The 25,996-nt window shown below is 41.5% G+C and overlaps 1 protein-coding gene and 1 pseudogene across 3 annotated transcripts in view; one reads left to right on the top strand and one right to left on the bottom strand.

Annotated features, from left to right (window-relative positions):
• Positions 1–25,996, bottom strand: part of EXTL3 (exostosin like glycosyltransferase 3) — a 165,663-nt gene that overhangs the window by 126,770 nt on the left and 12,897 nt on the right. For 2 of the 3 annotated variants that reach the window (XM_066278600.1, XM_066278601.1), the window contains exon 2: positions 911–972. The exons of the other annotated variant lie outside the window; for it this stretch is intronic. The gene's annotated coding sequence lies outside the window, so the exon portion shown is untranslated. The remainder of the gene's footprint in view (positions 1–910; positions 973–25,996) is intronic. 3 annotated transcript variants of the gene reach the window in all.
• Positions 1,005–2,376, top strand: LOC136320226 (methylosome subunit pICln pseudogene; annotated as a pseudogene).

The following is a 25,996-nucleotide window of genomic DNA, read 5'->3' as shown; positions in this document are numbered from 1 at the left end:
TCAGGTGTCAACTCTGGACCAATCAGCTGTAAGAACATACCCATCCATTCTAGAATCACATGGTTCAAGTGAACCAGCAGCAGTTCCTTCAGAGCAAGAGGGTGCTGGAGGGACCAAAAGTAAGTAATGAAACAAAGGGCTACTCTACTATAGTACAATGAAAATAAAGAATATAAAACTGAAAAATCTAAATGACAGTTCAGACCTTCCTGGGAGTCTTTTTTTTTTTTTAAGACAGAGAGAATCAGAGGGATAGCTAAGGGACAGACAGACAAGAATGGAGAGAGATGAGAAGCATCAATTCTTAGTTTTTCATTGTGACACCTTAGTTGTTCATTGATTGCTTTCTCATATGCCTTGACCATAGGGCTACAGCAGACCGAGTAACCCCTTGTTCGAGCCAGCGACCTTGGGTCCAAGTTGGTGAGCTCTGCTCAAACCAGATGAGCCTGTGCTCAAGCTGGAGACCTGGTGGGGGGAGGGTCTCGAACCTGGGTCCTCCGCATCCCACTCTGACGCTCTATCCACTGCGCCACCACCACCTGGACAGGTCTGGGAGTCTTTTTTTTATGGACACTCTCAGAAACCAGGCACCTCCTTCCTATACACCAGCCTTACAGCACACACAATTCAAGATCATTGCACCTTAGCAAAACCCAAACTGCTGTCATGGCCTTCTGATTGCTCACAGCTGGTCCATAACCAGGGGCTAGAATGCCTCAGAGAAAAGCATTTTTAATGGCAGATGTTTCTCTAAAATGAATAGATACATATAGAAAAAGGAAGAATGGTTCTCAATGAGCCAGCATCCTGACTCATCTTGACACCACCTGCTCCTTCCCACCCTTTCAATCACCAACAAACTCCTATTACTTTTACATCAATAGCAACTCTCCATGTAGTCACTTACCTCTGCCTCTCTATCAGCCTCTACCCTGGTTCAGTTCCCCATGATGACCAGGTGGAGTTATTCTGTAAATAGCAGAGAGAGAGAGAAGTAGGCAATGAGCTTCCTCAAAAGTTTCCCACCACCCGGGTCGGCTGAAGGTCTCTGGCAGCAGCAGCCAGATACCGAGGCTGTGCTGAACGGGAAGGGCCTCGGCACCAGCACTCTTTACATCACTGAGAGCCGCCTGTCTTGGTTAGATGGCTCTGGATTGGGATTCTCTCTGAAATACCCCACTATTAGTCTGCATATGGTGTCCAGGGACCTAACTGCCTATCCATGAGAGCATTTATATGTTATGGTGAATGCCAAATTTGGAGAAGAATCAAAAGAATCTGATGCTGATGAAGAAGAGGAAGACAGTGATGATGATATTGAACCTATTGCTGAATTTAGATTTGTGCCTAGTGATAAATCAGCATTGGAGGCCATGTTCACTGCAATGTGTGAATGCCAGGCTTTGCATCCAGATCCTGAGGATGAAGATTCAGATGATTACGATGGAGAAGAATATGATGTGGAAGCACATGAACAAGGGCAGGGGGACATCCCTACATTTTACACCTATGAAGAAGGATTATCCCATTTAACAGCCGAAGGCCAGGCCACATTGGAGAGATTAGAAGGAATGCTTTCTCAGTCAGGGAGCAGCCAGTATAACATGGCTGGAGTCCGGACAGAAGATTCAGTAAGAGATTATGAAGATGGGATGGAGGTAGATACTACACCCACAGTTGCTGGACAGTTTGAGGATGCAGATGTTGATCACTGAAAATTATTTTATGCTGTTTTGGGATTCAGCTCACAACTTTAGGAGAGAACCTGGTACCTCTTCCTCTGTGGAGTGGATGATGATAAAAGTATTTTTTCTTCTCCAAAACTTACCTGAACCGGTTCTTCCTTGAGACAGACTGTACTGAGACAACTTGTCACCAGCAGAAAAAACTATGACCTTTATTATTAACAAAGGTAAATTAACCAAGAGGGTATTTGTAGTTTATCATTTATCCCCAAACTCTCTGTGTCTAGATACCCTCTAAGTAGGCCTGTAATTCTTGCCTTCAGTGTATGCATCTTCAGGAACTTCGCAGGGCTATGTGGTGAAAATACATAAGCACTTGAAGATGTTAGTAGACTAGATGGGAGAGAGGCTGAATCAAGGATACAACTCTTTAAGGCCTAAGGATATCCTTACCCTTAGAAAAGAAAGACGAAGACCTCAGGAAGACTGGTCTCTGCTTATTCTTCGCAGGGGTAAGGATCTTTTTACTAATTTAGGACCCAGACTAATTCATTCAGGCATCTCTAGAGAACCTCTTTGGAAACATCTCAGCCAGACATACTAACACAAGTGCTTCTGACTAGCTTTTGCTCCTTTTATCATATTTTACCAGTCTGTTCTGTTATAACCACTTAGGTTATATCCTTTAATTTCCAGCCTCTTATTTCAGTTTCTGTACTAGAACACATGAAATTGGGTTCAAGTCCTCAGAGTAGTACAGATAATTATTTTGTCTTTGTAATAGCTTAACAAATAAATCTAGGTTTTCTATATTTAAAAAAAATAGTAGAAAGAGAGATACAATGCATATGTCCTTGTTTGCCAGATACCTATTGAGGAATGAATGACTTTTAGTCCTGAAGTATAAGATTAATGAAGCCAAGACAAGAAGATGACAAGAGCATGGGTTTGGGAACCAGAATGCTGTGGTTTGAATGCAACCCTGTCACTTCCTCTCTGCATGACCACGGTAAACTGCTCAATCTCTCTGAGGCTTTTCTTTTCTTTCCGTTCTTTTTTTCTTTTTTCTTTTTAATTTTTACATTGATTGAAAGAGAAGAAAGGGGGAGGCGGAGAGAAAGAGAGAGAAAGAGAGTGAGAAGCATCAACTCATTGTTCCACTTAGTTGTTCGATTTAGTTGTATACTCTTTGACTGCTTCTTGTTCGTGCCCTGACCAGGAATCAACCGCGGGACAACGATTCATTCACTGAGTCACCTGACCAGGGCCTCTGGGGCTGATTTTGTTAAACAATAGGGCATAATATTTGTCTTGCAGATTCACTGTAGTGATTAAATCAGGTGACAATTTCTAAAGTGCCCAGAATATTAACAGAATATTCAATGTATGCTGCTCATATTAGAGGACTGGTGCTAACCTTACAAGGTCCATTAACAAACGCAGGTGGAGTGCTGATGAACGGAAGATTGAATCCGTCCCACTCCTCCCATCTTGCTTTGGCACCTCAACAAAGATCTGCCATATTCCTCTTATAAGCCTGAAAGGTTCGATCAAGTAATAGTTCTTGCTTTTCTTTGTTGAGCAATGTTTGGATCAGGAACCGTTATCTGAAGGGAAAGTTTAGGAGTCCTTCTTTCTTAGGACTGGGTATATATAGCCTTAACCTTATACCATAAACAGAAATTAACTCAAAGTGAATCAAAGACCTAAATTAAGAGCTAACACTATAAATCTCTTACAAAAAAACGGGCAATTTTGCAGGACTTTGAATTTGGCAATGGATTCTTAACCATGATGCCAAAAGCACAGGCAACATAAGAAAAAAAAAGAGTAAAGTTGAACTTCATAAAAAATGAAAAACTTCTGCTCATAAAGAGAGTGAAAGATAACCCACAGACCGGGGGGGAAATACTTGCAAATCATGTATGCAATAAGGGTTTAATATCCAGAATACATAAAGAACTCCTAAAACTCAACAACATAAAAACAAAACCACCCAATTTCAAAAGGGGCATACAGAGGGGTTGGAGGGGAGGGAGCGATGAGTAGCTGGAGTTCCGAGGATTTTTAGGGCAGTGATGCTATTTGATACGCTGCTATCGTGGGGGATGCATGCCATTATATGCTCCTCAAAATCCACCGAGTGTACACCAAGAGTAAACCCGAAGGTAAACTATGGACTTTGGGTGATAATAATGTGTCAATGTAGGTTCGATGATAACACATGTACCTCTCTGGTGTAGGTTACTGATTACGGGGAGTCTGTTCGTGTTGGGGGTATATGGGAATTCTCTGTACTTTCTACTCAATTTTACTGTGAACTTAAAAGTGCTCTAAAAAAAAATAAAATCAGAGGAGTGGGGAGGGCAAAGGACTTGAACAGACATTTCCCTAAAGAAGAGAAACAGATGGCCAATAAGCACAGGAAAAGATGGTCAATATCTTTAGTCATCAGGGAAATGCATATTGAAACCACAATGAGATACCACTTCATACCTACTAGGACGGCTATTTAAAAATTATGGAAAATAGCACATTGCAGATGACGTAGAGAAATTGGACCCCTCAGACTTTGTTGGCGGAATGCAAACCAGGTCAGCAGCTGTGGAAAACAGCGTGGCCATCCCTAAAGAAGTTAAACAGAGTTACCATATGAACCAGTAATTCTACTGCTAGGTAAATACCCAAAAGAACTGAAAACAGAGATTAAACAGATATTTGTACACCATGTTTATTGCAGCATTATTCACAATGGCCAAATGGGGGAAACAGCCCAAGTGTCCAACATGGAATAAATGAATAAACAAAATGTGGTAAATACATACAATGTAATATTATTCGTCCTTTAAAAGGAATGAAGTTCTCACACATGCTATGATATACATAAACCTTGAAGATGTCATGCTAAGTGAAAGAAGGAAGACACAAAGTGTATGATCACACAAATTCTACAATTCCACCTATAAGAAATATCTAAAAGAGGCAAATTCATAGACAGAAAGTAGATTGGTAGCTGCCAGGGGCTAGAGAGAGGGAGGAATGAGGAGTTATTGCTTAATAATTACAGTTTGGACATAGTAGCATCAGCTTGCAAAACATTATTGATTTTAGAGAGAGAAGAAGAGTGATAGGAACAGAGGGGGGGTGGGGAGAGAGAGAGAAACATCGATCTGTTCCTGTATGTGCCCTGACCAGGGATCGAGCTGGCAACCTCTGCGAATCTGGACGACACTATAACCACCAGAGCTATCTGGCCAGGGCCTGCACAACATTACAGATATATTTAATGCCACTGAGTTATTCACTTAAAAATGGTTAAAATGGCCAATTTTATGTTATATAACTTTATCACAATTATTTTTTTTATTTTATTCATTTTTAGAGAGGAGAGAGACAGAAAGGGAGAGAGAGGAGAGAGAGACAGAGAGAGAGAAGGGCGGGGAGGAGCTGGAAGCATCAACTCCCATATGTGCCTTGACCAGGCAAGCCCAGGGTTTCGAACCGGTGACCTCAGCATTTCCAGGTCGACGCTTTATCCACTGCGCCACCACAGGTCAGGTTTTATCACAATTATTTTTAAAAGAAAAAAGGAATTAGTCCTAACTAACCTGCAAACATAGGAACTAAAATCTGTTATGAAAATTTATGTAGGAAGAATAATGTTATAATGTCTACTGCAAACAGAAGCATGGCGGTCTGGATGAAGCCAAGATCAAGTACTTACTACTGCTTTTTTAAGGTACTAGATAAGCAGATTCTAAAATCCACATGGAAGAACAAAGAACTAAGAATAGCAAAATATAATTCTGAAAAAGAAAAAACAAGGTGGGCCACCTCTCCCTATGACATGTCAAGATATATAAAAGTTGTAGTTTTGGATGGTGTGATATTAGCCCAGGAACAAATAACTAGATCAGTCAACCCCTAACTAAATGGAAACATGGCATCAAAAAGACATAACTCAGTGGAGAAAGAACAGACTGTTGATAAAGGTACTGGACCAACTGATTTTCTATATGGAAGAAAAAGCAAAATGAATCTTCACCTTCCATCAATCACAGAATAAATTTGTTTTGTTTGTTTTTTATTAATTTTAATGGGGTGACATTGATAAATCAGGGTACATATGTTCAGAGAGAACATCTCCAGGTTATTTTGACATTAGATTATGCTGCATTCCCATCACCGAAAGTCAAATTGTCTTCCGTCACCTTCTAACTGGTTTTCTTTGTGCCCCTCCCCTCCCCCAACCGCCTCTCTTTCCTCCCCCCCAACCCCGTAACCCCCACACTCTTGTCCATGTCTCTGAGTCTCATTTTTATGTCCCACCTATGTATGGAATCATATGGTTCTTAGTTTTTTATGATTTACTTATTTCGTTCAGTATAATGTTATCAAGGTCCATCCATGTTGTTGTAAATGATCCGATGTCATCATTTCTTATGGCTGAGTAGTATTCTATAGTATATATATACCAAGGATTTTTAATCCACTCATCCACTGACAGACACTTGGGCTGTTTCCAGATCTTCACTATTGTGCCTGACCTGTGGTGGTGCAGTGGGATAAAGCGTCGACCTGGAACACTGAGGTTGCCGGTTTGAAACCCTGGGCTTGCCTGGTCAAGGCACATATGGGAGTTGATGCTTCCTGCTCCTCCCCCTTCTCTCTCTCTCTCTCTCTCCTCTCTCTCTAAAAATCAATAAATAAAATAAAATAAAAAAGTAGTTACATTCCAGATCTTCGCTATTGTGAATAATGCTGCCATAAACATGGGGGTGCATTTCTTCTTTTGAAACAGTGCTATGGTGTTCATGGGGTATATTCCTAAAAGTGGGATAGCTGGGTCAAAAGGCAGTTCGATTTTTAATTTTTTGAGGAATCTCCATACTGTTTTCCACAGTGGCTGCACCAGTCTGCATTCCCACCATCAGTGCAGGAGGGTTCCCTTTTCTCCACATCCTCGCCAGCACTTACTCTAATCACAGAATAAATTATAAATGAACTACCTGCTTAGTGTGAAAACCAAAACTTTAAAAACTTTTAGTAATAAAATATAGGAAAATAATTTACTTATGGTGTTTCCACTATAAAGACTGCTGTCTTAGGGACAAATGCTGATGAACTATTTCAGCAGTTACTCCTTCTTCAAAGACTTGTATGTCAACATAGAGCTCCATGTTTTATAGGACATACTCGAGCTCACTCCATGCTCCCTGGAGCTTTAGCACAAGGGAATGCCCTTGTTGATCAAGCCACCCAAAAGAAAATTATTTGGAGCAACCATGACAGATCGAGCAATTCAGTCTCATACTATTCATCACCAGAACGCTGCAGCCCTGTGTAAACAGTCTCAACTTTCTTGGGAAGCAGCATGGCAGATTGGTAAATCCTGTCCAAGGTGTCCTATACTACAATCTGTCCCTTCATTTGGAGTTAACCCTCAAGGACCCCTACCAGGACACCTCTGGCAAGTGGATGTTACTCATATACCTTCATTTGGCAAACAGTCCCATGTCCACGTTACAGTGGATACCTATTCTGGATTTATAGTAACCTCTGTCAGAACAGGAGAGGCTGCTAAGCATGTTATAGCTCATTGTCTGTATGCATGGTTCTATTATTGGATTTCCTAAACTGGTTAAATTGACAATGCTCCTGCATATGGAGCAAAAGCATTTACTGTATTTTGTCAAACCTTTCTAATTATGTGTATTTCTTACAATCTTTAAAGTCAAGGTATTATTAAAGTGTACCCAACAAATATTTTAAGGTCAATTTAAAAAAATTTAAAAGGGGGGAGTGATATCCTGGAACTCCTATGGGTCTACCATATCATGCTTTTTACTTTAAAATTTTTTTATTTCTTTTGAATGCTGATGAACAGGAGACGCCAAATCTTTTTCTCCTGCAAACTTCTACCTTCTTTTATTTGATCCAGCTAATAACACTGTTTTGTCTTTTTCCAAATAGCTCCAGATATACGGAAAAGGTTTATATAGGCAGATGGGGATCCTCAAACCCCTCAGCAAGATCTTCTGAGCATGGCTTTTAAGATACCAAGAGGCAGATAAAGCCCAATAGAGATCAGGTGAACTACCAGCTTTTAGGATACATCCTTAAAGGCTCCAACGCCCCAAAGGGGTCTCATAGGATGCCATCTGGGTCCTGCTTCAATAGTGAAAAGGAAGGTTATTGAGCTAAAGCCTGCCAGACTTACATGCCTCTGCTGTGAGGAAAAAGGGACACTGGGAGGTAGGCTTCCCCCTCGCTCCTCTAAGGGAGGGTACAGTCTCTTCCAGCCCTGCTCCAGCCACCTATGACCTAACCTCGCCCAGAATGCTGGGGTTTGCCACTGAAGGCTGAAGGTGCCCAGAGCCGTCAGCCCCATCTATGACACTGTGGATGAGCCTAGGGTATTTCTTCCAAGAAGCAGGTAAACTGATCTCATTTGCACAAGGGCCACTTAACTATGTCTTGCCTGAATAGTCAGGTTTTTTATTCTTCCCTCGAAGATCCCTGTTGTGGGAGTTGATAGTCCTATTTTCTGCTGCTTTGTTTAATATATAGTGTTTCCTTTATTTCTCCTACCTCAATGCCCCACTTATATTTCAGGCTGGGACCTACTCCTAATTTAGAGCTCTCTTTCCCCCTTTTGCCAACTTCTATTATGAATCTACCTTTGCCACCTAGCTTAGTGTATCCCAAGGTTCTCTGTACCACGCCACAGTCGCAGAGCTCCAGGGAAAAACAACCTGGCCTCATCTCTCCAGGCAGAGGAGAACAGAAGCTCCATCTCCACACATGCTGCAGATGGCTTTTCCAATCTACCTGAATCATTACCAGCTAGAAGCAGCGGTCACTGGGACTTGGACATGAGCTGCAAAGTATAGAATTGTGACAACAATCCCAGGGCCATGTGGACTTTTCCTGGATGTGGACTTTTCCTGGACTCCTGCTCCTTGTGACAGCTCCTAACGGTCTGAACTGGGGTTGGGTTGCATTTGCAGGGATTTGGCATGGTGATGGGGCCAATTTGGACTTGGTGAACATGTTAAGGACACTACTCTTTTATGGGTTCCTGCTGTATTGGCCAAGAGTTTGCTTAAAGGCTTTAATCACTGTTAAAAAAAAATAAAAGACTGGATAAAGAAGATGTGGGACATATACACCATGGTATACTATTCAGCCATAAGAAATGATGACATTGGATCATTTACAACAAAATGGTGGGATCTTGATAACATTATATGGAGTGAAATAAGTAAATCAGAAAAAAACAAGAACTGCAGGATTCCATACATTGGTGGGACATAAAAATGAGACTAAGAGACATGGACAAGAGTGTGGTGGTTACGGGGGGCGGGGGAAGGGAAGAAGGGAGAAGGGGAGGGGGAGGGGCACAAAGAAAACTAGATTGAAGGTGACGGAGGACAATCTTACTTTGGGAGATGAGTATGCAACATAATTGAATGACAAGATAACCTGGACATGTTTTATTTGAATATATGTACCCTGATTTATTGAAGTCACCCCATTAAAATTAATAAAAATTTATTTATAAAAAATATATATATAGGAAAATATACATATGACTGTGGAGTGGGAGAAATTTTTTAAAAATAAGACTTGAAAGCACAAATAATAAAGATGGTGAAATACTTGACTATGTCAAAATTAAACTTGTCTATACATCAAAATACAACCTACACAAAATAAAAGACAAAAAGCCTGGAGCAGATCTCTGTGGCTGGTAAAGGAGTGGCAACCAGAATGCACAATGAACTACTTCAACCATTAAGAAAAAAAGGACAACACAACAAAAAAGCAAAGACCATGGACAGATAACTCAGCATAAGTGGAGCTATAAATAGCCAATAAACACATGAAAAGCAGCTCAACCTCATTAGTAAGTGGGAAAATATGAACATCTATGAGACATCATTTCACATGGACCAGATTTGCAAAAAATTTTTGAAGTCAGAGAACAGTAAGCATGGCTAAGGCAGTGGAGAAGCAGTCTCTGTCATATGCCCCATCAACTGGTACGACTGTTACGAAAGAAATTCAGCCACATCAGTGTGCGTTCACTATGACCCACTAGTCGTTGCTCTAGATCAGAGGTAGTCAACCTGGTCCCTACCGCCCACTAGTGGGCGCTCCAGCTTTCATGGTGGGCGGTAGAGGAACAACCAAAGTATAAATAAAAAGATAGATTTAACTATATAGTAAATTGTTTTTATAAAGATTTATTCTGCCAAACTTAGCGAAAATCTGACATAAAGTACTTGGTAAGTAATTATTATTATATGCTTTAACTTGCTATAATTCTGCTTTATAAATTTTATAAAGTTACTTCCCTACTTTATAAATCACCATTACTGTGGAACAGGTGGGTGGTTAGAAAATTCTACTAACAGAGATACAGAAGTAGGCAGTAGGTATAAAAAGGTTGACTACCCCTGCTCTAGATCAACATGTGTACAAGGACACAGATACAAGGATGTGCCTTACAGCAGTGGTTTTTCAACCGTAAAAGAGTTAACCATCCTGATGTTGTATGAAGATTATAGAATCTATGGAGATTATAGACCCAATAGATTCGATAATCTTCATACAGTATCAGGGTGGTTAACCCTTTCATGGACTGGCACAAAATTTCTGTCAAGACTGGCACTGGTCCATAGATTTGCGGTTGAAAAACACTGCCTTAAAACATGTGTAAGTGTATTTATCCATGCATTTATATGTAGCAAGTGACAGGATGAAAGCATGCACAGTAATAATTCAGGACCTCGGTTATGATAATTCCAGTGGTGGCCTCTGGAAGGGAGAGAGAAAAATAAAACTAGGGAGAGGTACACAAGGGGTTTCCTCTACACCTATCTTTTTATTGATTTTTAGAGGGGGGGGAGAGAGAGAGAGAAAGGGGAGGAGAAGGAAGCATCAACTCCCCTATGTGCCTTGACCAGGCAAGCCCAAGGTTTCGAACCGGCAACCTCAGTGTTCCAGGTCGATGCTTTATCCCACTGCGCCACCACAGGTCAGGCTCCTCTACACCTATTTTTAATTTTTTATAATATAGTTGACCTATTAGTTTCAGCTGTAAAACATAGTGAGTCAACATTTACATACTCTATAGAGTGATCCCCACAATAAGTCTGATAACCGTGTCACATTACAGTTATGATGTTACTGACTCTATCTCCTATGTGTACATTACATCTCTGTGACTTATTTTACAACTGAAAGGTTGTACTTCTTCATCCCCTCCTCCCTTTCCACCCCACTCCAACCTTCTGGCAACCACTAGTGTGTCCTCTGTATCTGAGTTTGTTTGTTTTGTTTGTTCCTGTTTAATTTTTTAGATTCCACAGCTAAGTGAAATCACATGGTAGTTGTCCTCTGTGTAACTTACATCTATATTTTTTTGTATTTTAAAGAAGGAACTGGAGCAAAATAGGCAAGATGTTAAGATTTGACAAACTAAGTTGTGAGGACATGATATTGTTTTGTACTCTTCTGAATATTTGAAAGATTTCATAATAATAATTTTTCACATTCTAGCATAATCTGTCCAGAATTACTTTGAGGACATGAACATTTCACAGAGTTGGGCAACTATAGATCTGCAAAGGACAAGGGATAGTTGGAGCTGGAGGAGCCATATCTTTCCTAACGACTCTGAGCTAGGAAATGAAGGTGCAACACCGTGAGATGTTTACAGGAAGAAATCAACTGTTTCCTTCACCTTGGCCTGGCAGGATGACCAGCACACATCTCTCTCTGCCTCACCTATGTGCGTCTTTCAAGGCTGCATCCTGACCTCTCCCTCTAATTGTGACCTCTTTCCTACGCAAGGAGGAGAGTCAGCCAGGACTCCTAATTGATTCAAAGAAACACTCTAAGCAAATCTGTCATTTATTCTTTCTCTGATCGCTTCCTGTAGGAATAATTAAGTATTTTAATTATCCTGCCTCATTGGGAAGTTTCTTTCCCTCACTATTCCTACTGCAGAGCAAAAAGTGTTGGCAAAAATGTCAAGAAAGCCCTAGCCACGTAGCTCAGTTGCTTAGAGCACCCTCTGATATACCAAGGTTGTGGGTTTGATCCCTTGGTTAGGGCACATACAAGAAACAACCAATGAATACTCAACTAAGTGGAATGGCATATTGATGTTTCTCTCCGTCTCTCTTACACTCAATTCCTCTCTCTCAAATAAATCAAGCAATAAAAGTTTTTTTAAATTTATTTTATTGATGAGAGAGAAAGGAGAGAGATGAAAAGCATCAACTCATAGTTGCTTCACTTTAGTTGTTCACTGATTGCTTCTCATTTGTGACTTGAGGGGGGGGGCTCAAGCAAAGCCAGTGACACCTCGCTGAAGCCAGCAACCTTGGGCTCAAGCCAGCGACCTCTTGGCTCAAGCCAGTGAATGACCTTTTGGATCATGTTAATGATCCCGCACTCAAGCTGACAATCTTGGTGTTTCAAACCGGGGACCTCCTTTTTTTTTTTTTTTTTTTTTAATTTTAGTGAGGATAGAGAGACAGAGAAAGAAGTGGGGGAAGAACAGGAAGCATCAACTCCCATGTGTACCCTGACTGGGCAAGCCCGGGTTTTTGAACTAGAAACTTCAGCATTCCAGGTCAACGCTTTATCCACTGAGTCACCACAGGTCAGGCAATAAATAAAATATTTTTTAAAGAGTCAAGAAAGAACCATAAGCAAAAATAAATAAATACAAATAAACCCACCAATGACTCACCACGTGAAGGTAGGAAGGTGAAGTGGTGACATGAGCTTTAGAATCAGACAAACTGGGTTTGCAAGACCAGCTCCTCCACTTATTTCTCGACTTATTTGACGTAACCTCTCTGATGCTCAGTTTCCAAACCATCAGACGACAACAATAACCCCTACCTCACACGGTTAATGAGAAGATTACATGCAAAAATCACTTACACAGTGGCTGGCATATAATACATTAATAGGCATAACAGTAATTCTTGTTATCAATAACCAGAGAATGAACTACATTGTATTTCATCTTCCCACCTGCTAGGATATAAATTCCATGATAGCAGGGAAGTCTGTTTTGTTCACTGAGGTAACTCAGGACCTAAAACACTGTATAGCCCACACTAAGCACTAAATAAATGTTTGTTGACTGAATATGAACCTCAGTATTTGGCACATATTAGGCATCTAACACTTTCTACTTACTGTGTGCTGGGCATTATGCATTTTATATCTTGTTTAATCCTTGCAACAATGTATTTATTATACTATTCATTTCTGGGCATTATATATTTTATATCTCATTTAATCCTTAGAAAGCAATGTATTATACTATTCATTTTATAAATAAGAAAATTGAGGCCCAGAGAAATTAACTTACTTCCCCACCTCATAAAGTTAAATAAAAGAGCCAGAATTTATCCAGTGTGTCGGTTTTCAGATATCTGTGGGATCAATTAATAAGTAAAGGCTCAGAATTAAATTGATAATTTAGTGAATACTCACATAGTGGAGTAATAAATAGTACTTATACATATCTATGTATCTATGGCTTTATAGCAGAGATCAGGCATGTTCCAGTCCCAGAACCACTGATATTTTCAATACTTCTGGGGTAGTAATAAACAAGGAGTTCTCCACATTCTACAGAGAGAGTTACAGGACAGAAAGTTGTAAAGTAAATGTCCCAAGGTGACAATTAGTAAGTGAACTAGATATAAAACTCAGTCACCTGCTCTCTCTCTTCCCGAGACTCTAATTTTTTTTTTTTTTTTTTGTATTTTTTCTGAAGCTAGAAACCGGGAGAGACAGTCAGACAGACTCCCGCATGCGCCCCACCGGGATCCACCCGGCACGCCCACCAGGGGGCGACGCTCTGCCCACCAGGGGGCGATGCTCTGCCCCTCCGGGGTGTCGCTCTGCCGCGACCAGAGCCACTCTAGCGCCTGGGGCAGAGGCCAAGGAGCCATCCCCAGCGCCCGGGCCATCTTTGCTCCAATGGAGCCTCGGCTGCTGGAGGGGAAGAGAGAGACAGAGAGGAAGGAGAGAGGGAGGGGTGGAGAAGCAAATAGGCACTTCTCCTGTGTGCCCTGGCCGGGAATCGAACCCGGGACTTCTACATGCCAGGCCGACGTTCTACCACTGAGCCAACCGGCCAGGGCCCCGAGACTCTAATTTAACATAGCCACAGATTTGGAACCACTGCACAGAGGAAAAAGTGGTACCAAAGCAAGAAAGTAAAAGCAGTAAGACCTTCTCATAAACCAGCGGTTCTCAACCTGTGGGTCGCGACCCCGGCGGGGGTCGAACGACCAAAACACAGGGGTCGCCTAAAGCCATCGGAAATACATATTTTATTTAGGTGACCCCTGTGTTTTGGCCGTTCAACCCCCACCGGGGTTGCAACCCACAGGTTGAGAACCGCTGTCATAAACCTTAACTATTTGACATTCATTTACATTCAAATACTTCTGTAGAAAAAAGTCATATAAAATAATGTCACTAATAGAAACCATTTTGTTTAGCATAGTCTTTAATTTAAAAATAACTTTATAGCCTGACCAGGCAGTGGCACGGTGGATAGAAAGTCGGACTGGGACGCTGAGGACCCAGGTTCAAAATCCCAAAGTCACCTGCTTGAGCGTGGGCTTATCCGGCTTGAGCACAGGCTCACCAGCTTGAGTGCGGGGTTGCTGGCTTGAGTGTGGGATCATAATCATGACCCCAGAGTTGCTGGCTTGAGTCCAAGGTGCTGCCTTGAGCAAGGGCTCACCTGCTCTGCTGGATCTGCCCCACCGCCCATCAAGGCACATATGAGAAAGCAATCAACGAACAACTAAGGAGCTGCAACGAAGAATTGAAGGTTCTCATCTGTTTCCCTTCCAGCCTGTCTGTCCCTGTCTGTCCCTCCCCTCCCCATGAAAATAAATAAATAAAAATAACTTTATATAAGTTTACTGTAGACAAGTTTTAAACACAAGTGAGAAAAAATTTTATTTCATTACCACCATATAATATATGTGTATATCTTCCTACTCATTTTTGTATATTTTTCTTTTACAAAAATGGGATAGCCTGGCTGGATAGCTTGGTTGGTTAGAGCACTGATCTGATATGCAGAGATTGTGAGTTCGATCCCTGGTCAGGGCATAGACAGGAGCAGATTGATGTTTCTCTCTCTCTCTCTAAAATCAACAAACATATTTTTAAAATTTCTTAAATATGGGATAAAACTGTATACCTTTTATAGCTTAACTTTTCCAATTAATAAACTGTATCTACCTATATCAGTAAACACATTATCTTTAACTGAGAATTCCATTGTATTTATATATTCAACCCATTTCTAATTATTCCCCATTGTAAACAAGGCTGAGATGAACTTGTTAGAGCTAAATCTTTTTATCAGTGTTTAATTATTTCCATAGGATAGATTTTCAGAAGCAGGTTTGCTGGGTCAAAAGGCTGCAGTTGGAATTTTTTAATTTAAGCACAAACATCTGTTTTAAATATATTTTAAACTTATCTTTCACTTCATTTTTAGTGTGTGTGTGTGTGTGTGTGTGTGTGTAAATAACAAGAACTATGACAAATACATGGAAAGTTCCCAATAGAGATTGGTTGATTGAGCATCTCTTTGTATATATTACTTGTCTCTCTCCTTTCAAAAAAAAAATCCCCGAGTTAAGAAAGAAGGAAAAAAGATGAAAACAAAACAGTAATGTTGACCGTGAGTGAGAAAGCCTGGTTGGCCCCACTCACATCTAGGGAAATCAAAGTCCATCATCAGAGATGTACATAGAACAACACTGCATCAGGCACCATGATAAGATTTGGAAGAAATGAACTATGCATGGTCTAGTCCTAGCCCTAGAGAAGCTTAAAATTTAGTTCAAAAGCAAAATCACAACTATATGAAAAGACTCAGAAGCATATAACATGCAAAAGGTGAAAAGGTAGGTAACTTGGTTAACTGAAACAGTCCGTTTAAGTAAAGAATCATAATGAAAAGATACATTGAAATTTTTATTGTAAATTAATACTTGAGGAACATTTATGCACAGTCTCTGAATTCTCAAGAAATTTTCTTTTGGAATAAGTCCATTAATTAAAGTCTCAGCCTGACCAGGCGGTGGTGTAGTGGATGGAGCTGTAGTGGATGGAGCTGGACTGGGATGCGGAAGACCCAGGTTCGAGACCCTGAGGTCACCGGCTTGAGTGTGGGCTCATCTGGTTTGAGCAAAAATTCACCAGCTTGGACTCAAGGTCGCTGGCTCAAGCAAGGGGTTGCTCGGTCCACTGAAGGCCCATGGTCAAGGCACATATGAGAAAGTAATCAATGAACAACTAAGGTGTCGCAATGCGCAACGAAAGACTAATGATTGATGCTTCTCATCTCTCCGTTCCTGTCTGTCTGTCCCTCACTCTGACTCTCTGTCTCTGTGGGAAAAAAAAAAAAAAAATTAAAGTCTCATAATACTTTGGTCAACAGGTTCCATTTGGGGTTTCCTTAAAATATTTTCTTAATTTTTATTAAATTTTTAAATTTAAAAATGAGTTTTTTTAAAAATCAAATGAAAATTTCCCCCAATATTTGTTTTCTCACCCATATGCAATTCTATTTTAATTAGTGTTAGAAAGTCATTATTACCTGTTTTTTTTCCAAACATCAACATGGTTTTTATAGAGGCAATTCTCTTTCCGAGCTCCTAGTTCATAATGGACACTGTCTATAAGCCTTCCAGAAGGCACGGGAGCAGTTCATACAAAGAGTTAAACAAAGCTTGACCTGAGGTGGCGCAGCGGATAAAGCGTTGACCTAGTATGCTGAGGTTGCCAGTTTGAAACCCTGGCTTCCCTGGTCAAGGCACATATGGGAGTTGATACTTCCTGCTCCTCCCCCCTTTCTCTCTCTCCTCTCTAAAATTAATAAATAAAATCTTTTAAAAAAAGATATAAAAAAAGAGTTAATCAGAGAAGTCTGTTACTTCTCTTACACAACATGAGAGTTCCTCAGATCAAATCCAGATGGCATCTCCTTAGTAATTACTCTTCTGAGGTGAAATGGTTTAACAACTACATCAAAAATATAACTTCTAGTTTTTTGTGATGGTATCTTAAAAAGCCAACGAGATACTCTCAACTGTACCTGTGAAGACAGGCTCTATGGAATACTTTAGGCATCTCTAGATCAGTAATTTTCATCGTAAGAAACTGAAAGAACCTATTGACACATACAGGATCTGGAAGTACATTTTTAAAAGTTAAATATGTGAGGCTATAGGCAATAAGATTCCTCTGAATTAATATAAAAATCATACTATACTACCTGGTAAAAGTGTTGATATCATAAGCCACTCTGGACTGAAGGTCATGAGCTCTGAGTTCTAGTCCAATTATGCAACTGTAAATAGTTCTGTGGTTTGTACAAGTTACTGGGCTCCTCTGAGCTCCCTCTTTCTAATCTGTCAAATGAAGTGAATTAGTTTTAGGTAATTACTAAGATCTTCTTCAATTCTAAAACTTGACTGTTCTTTAAGGAGGACCAATAATCATACAAAAAAAAAAAAAAAAAAAGTTGCCCTGGCTGGTCGGCCTAGCGTGCGGAGGACCCGGGTTCGATTCCCGGCCAGGGCACACAGGAGAAGCGCCCATTTGCTTTTCCACCCCTCCGCCGCGCTTTCCTCTCTGTCTCTCTCTTCCCCTCCCGCAGCCAAGGCTCCATTGGAGCAAGGATGGCCCGGGTGCTGGGGATGGCTCTGTGGCCTCTGCCTCAGGCGCTAGAGTGGCTCTGGTCGCAACATGGCGACGCCCAGGATGGGCAGAGCATCGCCCCCTGGTGGGCAGAGCTTCGCCCCTGGTGGGCGTGCCGGATGGATCCCGGTCGGGCGCATGCGGGAGTCTGTCTGACTGTCTCTCCCTGTTTCCAGCTTCAGAAAAATGAAAAAAAAAAAAAAAAAGAAGAAAAGCAGTAGATACTGCATTTTTAGGTATTCCAATAACTAATCGAATCAATCCAGATTCTAATATCAAGAAGAGAATGGGAAAATCAGTACATCACATCTCATTTTATTTGACAACTCAATGAATATTCATTGAGTGTCTACTCTGTGATGCTGGGGATATCTTACCAAACAAGGGAAATATCTGCCTTCACAGGCCTTATTAAATTAACAAACAATCACAATAAAGTGTTAGCAGAACGTTCTAACAGGAAGAGTGTGTACACAATGCAGTAAAAAAGGCTTTTCTCTAAGGCTGAGACCCGAAAGGGTATGTAGTGGTTATTTAGGAAGGGGGTCAGGAGGGAAGTGATCCAGGAAGAAGGAGCACTTTGTGACAAGGTGTGGAGCTAGGAGACAGTTTACTAATCTGTCACCTGTGGCTCAAGTGTCCCAGAACAAGGATGGGGTGAGGAGTGAAAAGAGAAGCAAGCAGTAGCCATATCAGGATAGCAAAGCCTTACATAATAACATATCAAGGAGTTTTGCTTTTAGCTGCCTTTGAAAGGTTTGTGTAGGCAAGTGATGGAATCAGAGAAACATTTCCAAAGATTGCCCTGGCTGTGATGTGAAGAATAGATTCTGGGGCAGCAAGACCCAAAGCAGAAAAGTCTGTGAATCTACACAAAAGATGGTGACCTGAACTTGAATATGAACAGCAGGAGTAGAAAGATACTTGAAAGTTGATATCAGACTTGGTATTAAGCGGATGTGGGGGATGAGGAGTCAAAAATAATTCCTAGACTTCCAGCTTAAGAAATTGGGTAGAGGCCCAGCCGGTTAGCTCGGCTGGAAAGTTGTCCCAATGAGCCACGGTTGTGGGTTTGATCCCGAATCAGGGCACATACAGAGGTCTAATGAAGGCACAATTGGGTGGAAAAATGAATTGGTCTCTCTCTCTCTCTCTCTCATCAATAATAAAAAAGAAATGGATAGAAAATTCTCCACTGTGTTTGCTAAGAGGACTGGATATAAGCCTGCAGTAGCTGGCAGGCGTTTTGCCATCATTTGGAAAGAGGCCACCTGAGAATGTAGCCAACACACGGAAAAACAAAGCTATGAGACAGACAGGGAGGCTGTTGTGACATCCTTATGTCACATCCCATCTCGGGGCCAGCTGTCCCAGATCTACCCCTGGACTTGTCAGGCACATGAATCGTGCGTTCCCTTTGTTGTGGTTTTTGGTGGTGGTGGCTTGGTGGGTTGGTTGTTTAGCAATTTAAGTTGGGGTTCTGCCACTTGGAACCAAGAGTTATTGGAAGAACAGGGAAAGTGAGTGCAGAGAGCTCAGGTTAGAACTGAAGAAGTGACAGGAAGATGAGCCCAAGGAGAAAGCAGAGCAGGACCCAGGAGAGTGCAGTGCCAACAGAGGAGAATGTTCAAAGAGAAGCGTGTGGTTGGCATAGTCAGACGCTACTGAGATAAGTAAGGCAATTACTGAGACAGATGCAATGCCTTTAGCAACAGGCAGGAGTTGGCGGTCTTTGTGAGGATGGTTTCAATAGAGGGATGGGAGTAGAAACCAGACTGAAGGGGCCTGAAGAGTTGAGGTAAGGAAGGTCAGTAAACAGAAACAATTCTAAATCAAAAAGCTGTGTGGGGGCCATGACTGGTGGCTCATAGGATAGAGCATCATCCCAGCATATGGAAGTCCCGGGTTCAATTCCCCTTCAGGGCATACAGGAGAAGCCACCATCTGCTTGTCTCCCTCCTTCCTTTTCTCCCCCCCTTCCCCTCCCACTGCCGGTGGCTTGAATGATTTGAGGATGGCCCCAGGCTGTGAGGATACCTCTGTTGGAGTGCACCAGCCTGAGGTGCTAAAAATAGCTCGATACAGGAACATGGGCCCAGATGGGGTTGCCAGGTGGATCCCAGTTGGGGCACATGTGGGAGTCTGCCTCACTATAACCCCTCCTCTCACTCCCCCCCCCCAAAAAAAGAAATTGTGTGTTAACAGAAGGTTATCAGAAGATGTTTTGGCCCTGGCCGGTTGGCTCAGTGGTAGAGCGTCAGCCTGGCATGCAGAAGTCCTGGGTTCGATTCCCGGCCAGGGCACACAGGAGAAGCGCCCATCTGCTTCTCCACCCCTCCCCCTCTCCTTCCTCTCTGTCTCTCTCTTCCCCTCCCGCAGCCGACGCTCCATTGGAGCAAAGATGGCCCGGGTGCTGGGGATGGCTCCTTGGCCTCTGCCCCAGGCGCTAGAGTGGCTCTGGTCACAACAGAGCGACGCCCTGGAGGGGCAGAGCATCGCCCCCTGGTGGGCAGAGCTTCGCCCCTGGTGGGCGTGCCGGGTGGATCCCAGTCGGGCACATGCGGGAGTCTGACTGTCTCTCCCCATTTCCAGCTTCAGAAAAATACAAAAAAAAAAAAAAAAAAAAAAAAAAAAAGAAGGGAGGGGGGGAAACGGTCAAGAGCACCAAAGCATAAATTTTTTTTAATTAAAAAATTTTTTTATTCAAAAAAAATATTTTTTTTATTGATTTTAGAGAGCAAAGCAGCAGGGAGGAGAGAAAGAAACACTGATCTGTTATTCTACCCATTCACGCATTCACTGCCTGATTCTTGCAATTGCCCTGACGGGACTGAACCTGCAACCTTGGTGTATGGAGATGATGTTCTAACCAACTGAGTCAACTGACCAGAGTAAGGACTGGCCAGGGCAAGGCAGATTTAAAGACTTGCCCTAACTCAAGGGGAGGATACCTCTTCAGGTGGGACAGAATAGAAAAACAGATGGGTGCATGCAGAATTAACTAGATTTCTTTTGTTTTTTTTTTAAGAGAGAGAGAGACGGGAAGGGAGAGAGATGAGAAGCATCAACTGTAGTTGTGGCACTTTAGCTGTTCATTGATTTCTTCTCATACATGCTTTGACTGGGGGGAGGAGAGGGGCTCTACCTGAGCCAGTGACCCGTTGCTCAAGCTAGCGACCTTAGGCTTCAAGCAAGTAACCATGGGACCATGTCGATGATCCCACACTCAAGCCGGTGACCCCACACTCAAGCTGGTGAGCCTGCACTCACCAGGTGACCTCGGGGTTTTGAACCTGGGACCTCAGCATCCCAGGTCAATGCTCTATCCACTGCGCCACCTCTGGTCAGACCTGAATTACTAGACTTCTTAGCATAGCAGCTTGAAGGTTCTGTCTGACAGCCTTTACCTTCTCCATAAAGTAGTAGGCAGAGTCATTTGCCCAGAGGGAGGAGAACCTGAGGGTGGAAGTTTTACGAGAATAAAGTTAATTTGAAAAACTGCTATAAAGCCTGATCTGTGGTGGCGCAGTGGATAAAGCGTCGACCTGGAACGCTGAGGTCGCTGGTTCAAAACCCTGCACTTGCCTGGTCAAGGCACATATGGGAGTTGATGCTTCCTGCTCCTCCCTCCCTTTCTCTTTCTCTCTCTCTCTCTCTCTCTCTCACTCTCTCTCCTTTCTAAAATGAATAAATAAGAAAAAAATGTTTTAAAAAAAAGAAAAACTGCTGTGGAGAATAGGAGAGACTAGGAAAGAAGAATTGGCTGGATGCCCACTTGATGGCAGAAACCATTCTATAGTTTTACCAAAATCTTGGAAGTCAAAGAAAGGATAGATTCTGAAAGTAAATGTTTGACTATAGTAAAACAACAGATATATAAAAGGTCACTTTTATAAATGAGAAATGTTAGTACTGGGACACTTTTCATTGCTGATCAAAATGGGAAACTTTGAGGTTTGCTGACATGACTCTTGAGCTTTTCCGTGCAGTCAGCTGCCAACCTGGTGGAGACAAACCATGTGGGAGAGCTCACAAATGGTGGGACAGAGCCCAGAGTGGCCACTAGGACGCAGCAGGCTAGAGGGTGTTATGTGGAGTTGTACACTTGAAACTTGTATGGTTTGGTGAACCATGTCAACCCAATAAATTAGAAAAAAAGAAAAAGATTCAGCCAGGCTAGAATATGATATGAATCTGGGTTTAAAAAAAACAAACAAGACTCAGCTGTGCTTGTAAAATAAAGGTTTTGAGATATCAGCAGTCACCCAGTTAAGAGAAGTTACAAGCAACAAATCCTTAAGGGCAGATATAGCCCTTGGGTTGTGCAAACACCAAATACCAAGAGGCTGCTAGATAAGGTCCTTCTTAGTGTCAAGACTCTTAAGTTTCAGTTGAGAGGTGATAAGAGTTTGCATGAGACATTTGTACTTGAAAGATTTCATCTACTGGCCACATTAGCCATCCACAGAGGGTGGGGCAAAAGTAGGTTTATAACTGTAAGAAGGAAAAATACCATAGTTAATTAACAAATAATAATACAAGAATAAACTCTGTTTCGTGTACTCACAACTGTAAACCTAATTTTTCCCCACCCTGTATTTTCAAGTTCTATCCTTATATTTAGTTTCATCAATAAGGTTTTGGACCATACTGTCTCAAGCCCTTCCTGAAAGTCTTCTCTGAATTGCAATGTAGTCTTGTGATACTCATCTTCCAAGAGATATGATAGGAATTACTCTGAAAAGTGTTGTCTTTTTGGGAGACAGATAAACAGAGAAACAGACAGATAAACAGGGAGAGAGATAAGTCTCAACTCATAGTCCGCACTTTAGTTGTTCACTCATTGCTTCTCATACATGCCTTGGGGGTAGGGGGGGGGGCTCCAGCCAAGCCAGTGACCCTTTGCTCAAGTCAGAGGTCTTGGGCTTCAGGCCAGTGGCCTTTGGGCTCAAGCCAGTGACACCACACTCAAGCCTACGACTTCAGGGTTTCAAACTTGGGTGCTTAGCGTCCCAGGTTGACAATCTCCAGGGGTCCCCAAACTTTTTACACAGGGGGCCAGTCCCCTATCCCTCAGACCATTGGAGGGCCGCCACATACAGTGCTCCTCTCACTGACCACCAATGAAAGAGGTGCCCCTTCTGGAAGTGAGGGGGGGTGGGGGGGACCGGATAAATGGCCTCAGGGGGCCATAGTTTGGGGACGCCTACCTGCGCCACCACCTGGTCAGGCTAGTGTTATCTTTTAGAGTAGAGGGTATCTCCTACTGAATTATTCAATATTCCTCGTAAGGGAAAAAAAAAAACAAAAAACAAAAGCCCAGGCAGGAACTTTGCCCTAAGCTTTCCTGTCTGGGTTTTTGTTTACCTGCCCCATTTCCTACCTATCATTTCCAGGTTCTTGAGCTGAAAATGTCATCTCCCCTGGACCTTCAGGGTACTCTGGTTTTCATCCTCAGCCTTTACACATTTAGGTTACTATGTCCCAGAAGCAAAGGGATGTGCTAAGATTACATCATCCCTATCCTTGGAGGAGTCAACAATGGATGCCAATAGACTGACAGGGGCTGTGATAGCAGGTAGAGGGGCAAAGAAGCAAACATGATCATCTCTTCCAGGAGAGGTAGAAAGAGTCAGGAAAGCCTCACTGAGGAGGTAACTTGTCAGCCGTCTTGAAGAGTGAGGATTTCTCCAGGCAGGGAAAATGTGTGAAGCTGGAAAGCAGAGGAAACAGCAGAGTATAAAAAGCATGAGATGTGGGACCTAGAAATAACACAACTGAAAACTGGAGGCAGACAACACCAAGCCTAGACTCAACCAACTCTACAAACAAAACACCAAAAATGACAAAAAAGTGCAATCCAAATGAAACCTTCAGGAGATGAACTGAGTGATATGGAAATAATCAAACTTCCAGATGCAAAGTTCAAAATAATGATTGTAAGGATGCTTAGGGATCTTAGAACAACAATGGATGGTCACTATGAACACCTAAATAAAGAAATAGCAAGTATAAAAATGAATCAGTCGGTGATGACAAATACAATATCAGAAATTAAGACCACAATGGAAGGAATTAAAAACAGGATAGATAGAGCAGAGGATCGAATCAGCGAGTTAGAGGACAACTGGAATGAAGGCATGAAAGCAGAGAAGAAAAGAGAAAAGAGACTCAAAAAGTCAGAGGAAACTCTTAGAGAGCTCTGTGACAACATGAAGAGAAATAACATCTGCATTATAGGGGTTCCTGAAGAAGAAGAAAAGGAACAAGGAATAGAGATGTTGCTCAATCATATGATAGCTGAAAATTTCCCTAAATTAATGTAAGAGAAACTCTCACAAGTCCAAGAAGCACAGAGGACTCCATTAAAGAGAAACCCAAGGAAACCTACACCAAGACACATCATAATTAAAATACCAAAGCTAAGCGATAAAGAGAAAATATTAAAAGCTGCAAGAGAAAAAAAAGTTATCACCTACAAAGGAGCCCCCATAAGGATGACATCCGACTTCTCAACAGAAACACTTGAGGCCAGAAGGGAATGGCAAGAAATATTCAAAGTAATGCAGAACAAGAACCTACAACCAAGACTACTTTATCCAGCAAGGCTATTGTTTAAAATCGAAGGAGAAATAAAAAGCTTCCCAGACAAAAAACAACTCAAGGAATTCATTACAACCAAACCAATGCTGCAGGAAATGTTAAGGGGCCTGTTGTAAACAGATCAAAGTGGGAAAAGAATATAGCAAAAAAAGGAATACACCTTTAAAGAAGAAAATGGCAATAAACAACTACATATCAATAATAACCTTGCCTGACCAGATGGTGGCGCAGTGGATAGAGCGTCGAACTGGGATGCGGAAGGACCCAGGTTCGAGACCCCGAGGTCGCCAGCTTGAGCGCGGGCTCATCTAGCTTGAGCAAAGAGCTCACCAGCTTGGACCCAAGGTCGCTGGCTCCAGCAGGGGGTTACTCGGTCTGCTGAAGGCCTGCGGTCAAGGCACATGTGAGAAGGCAATCAATGAACAACTAAGAAGTCGCAACGCGCAACGAGAAACTGATGATTGATGCTTCTCATCTCTCTCCGTTCCCGTCTGTCTGTCCCTGTCTATCTCTGCCTCTGTAAAAAAAAAATAAAATAAAATAAATTGGATTAAAAAATAATAATAATAATAACCTTAAATGTAAATGGATTAAATGATCCAATCAAAAGACATAGGGTAGCTGCGTGGATAAGAAAACAGGACCCATACATATGTTGTCTACAAGAGACACACCTTAGAACAAAAGACACACATAGATTGAAGGTAAAAGGATGGAAAAAAACATTTCATGAAAACGGAAATGAAAAAAAAGCAGGGGTAGCAATACTTATATCAGACAAATTGGACTTTAAAACAAAGGATATAGTAAGAAATAAAGAATACCACTACATAATGATAAAGGGAGTAATCCAACAGGAAGATATAACTATTATAAATATCTATGCACCTAATATAGGAGCACTCAAATATATAAAGCAGACTTTGATAGATTTAAAGGGCGAGATCAACAGCAATACTATAATAGTAAGGGATTTCAATACCCCACTAACATCACTAGATAGATCCTCAAGAAAAAAAAATTAACAAAGAAACAGCAGACTTATTGGAAACAATAGATCAACTCGATTTAATAGATATCTTCAGAACTTTTCACCCTAAAGCAGCAGAATATACATTCTTTTCAAGTGCTCATGGTACATTCTCTAGGATAGACCACATGTTAGGGCACAAAAGTGCTCTCAACAAATTTAAGAAGACTGAAATCATATCAAGCACTTTCTCCGATCACAACGGCATGAAACTAGAAATGAATCACAACAGAAAAGCTCAAAAATTCTCAAACACATGGAAACTAAATGGCAGGGTGTTAAATAATGAATGGATTAAGAATGAGATCAAAGAAGAAATAAAAAAAATTCCTAGAAACAAATGACAATCAGCATACAACAACTCAAAATTTATGGGACACAGCGAAAGCAGTGCTGAGAGGGAAGTTCATAGCACTACAGGCACACTTTCAGAAGCTAGAAAAAGCTCAAATAAACAATTTAACCCTGCATCTAAAAGAATTAGAAAAAGAACAGCAAGTAAAGCCCAAATGTAGTAGAAGGAAGGAAATAATCAAGATCAGAGCAGAAATAAAAGACATAGAGGCTAAAGAAACAATACAGAGGATCAATGAAACTAGGAGCTGGTTCTTTGAAAAGGTAAACAAGATTGATGAACCTTTAAGTAGACTCACCAAGAAAAAGAGAGGACTCAAATAAATAAAATTAGAAATGAGAGAGGAGAAATAACAACTGACACAACAGAAATACAAAATATTGTAAGAAAATACTATGAAGAACTGTATGCCAAAAAACTAGATAACCTAGATGAAATGGACAAATTCCTTGAAACATACAATCTTCCAAAAATCAATCTGGAAGAATCAGAAAACCTAAACAGACCGATTACAACAAATGAGATAGAAACAGTTATCAAAAAACT

Source organism: Saccopteryx bilineata, chromosome 1, assembly GCF_036850765.1.
Source record: "Saccopteryx bilineata isolate mSacBil1 chromosome 1, mSacBil1_pri_phased_curated, whole genome shotgun sequence".
NCBI classification, from domain to species: domain Eukaryota; kingdom Metazoa; phylum Chordata; class Mammalia; order Chiroptera; family Emballonuridae; genus Saccopteryx; species Saccopteryx bilineata.
This window is presented reverse-complemented; position numbering and strand designations above follow the sequence as displayed.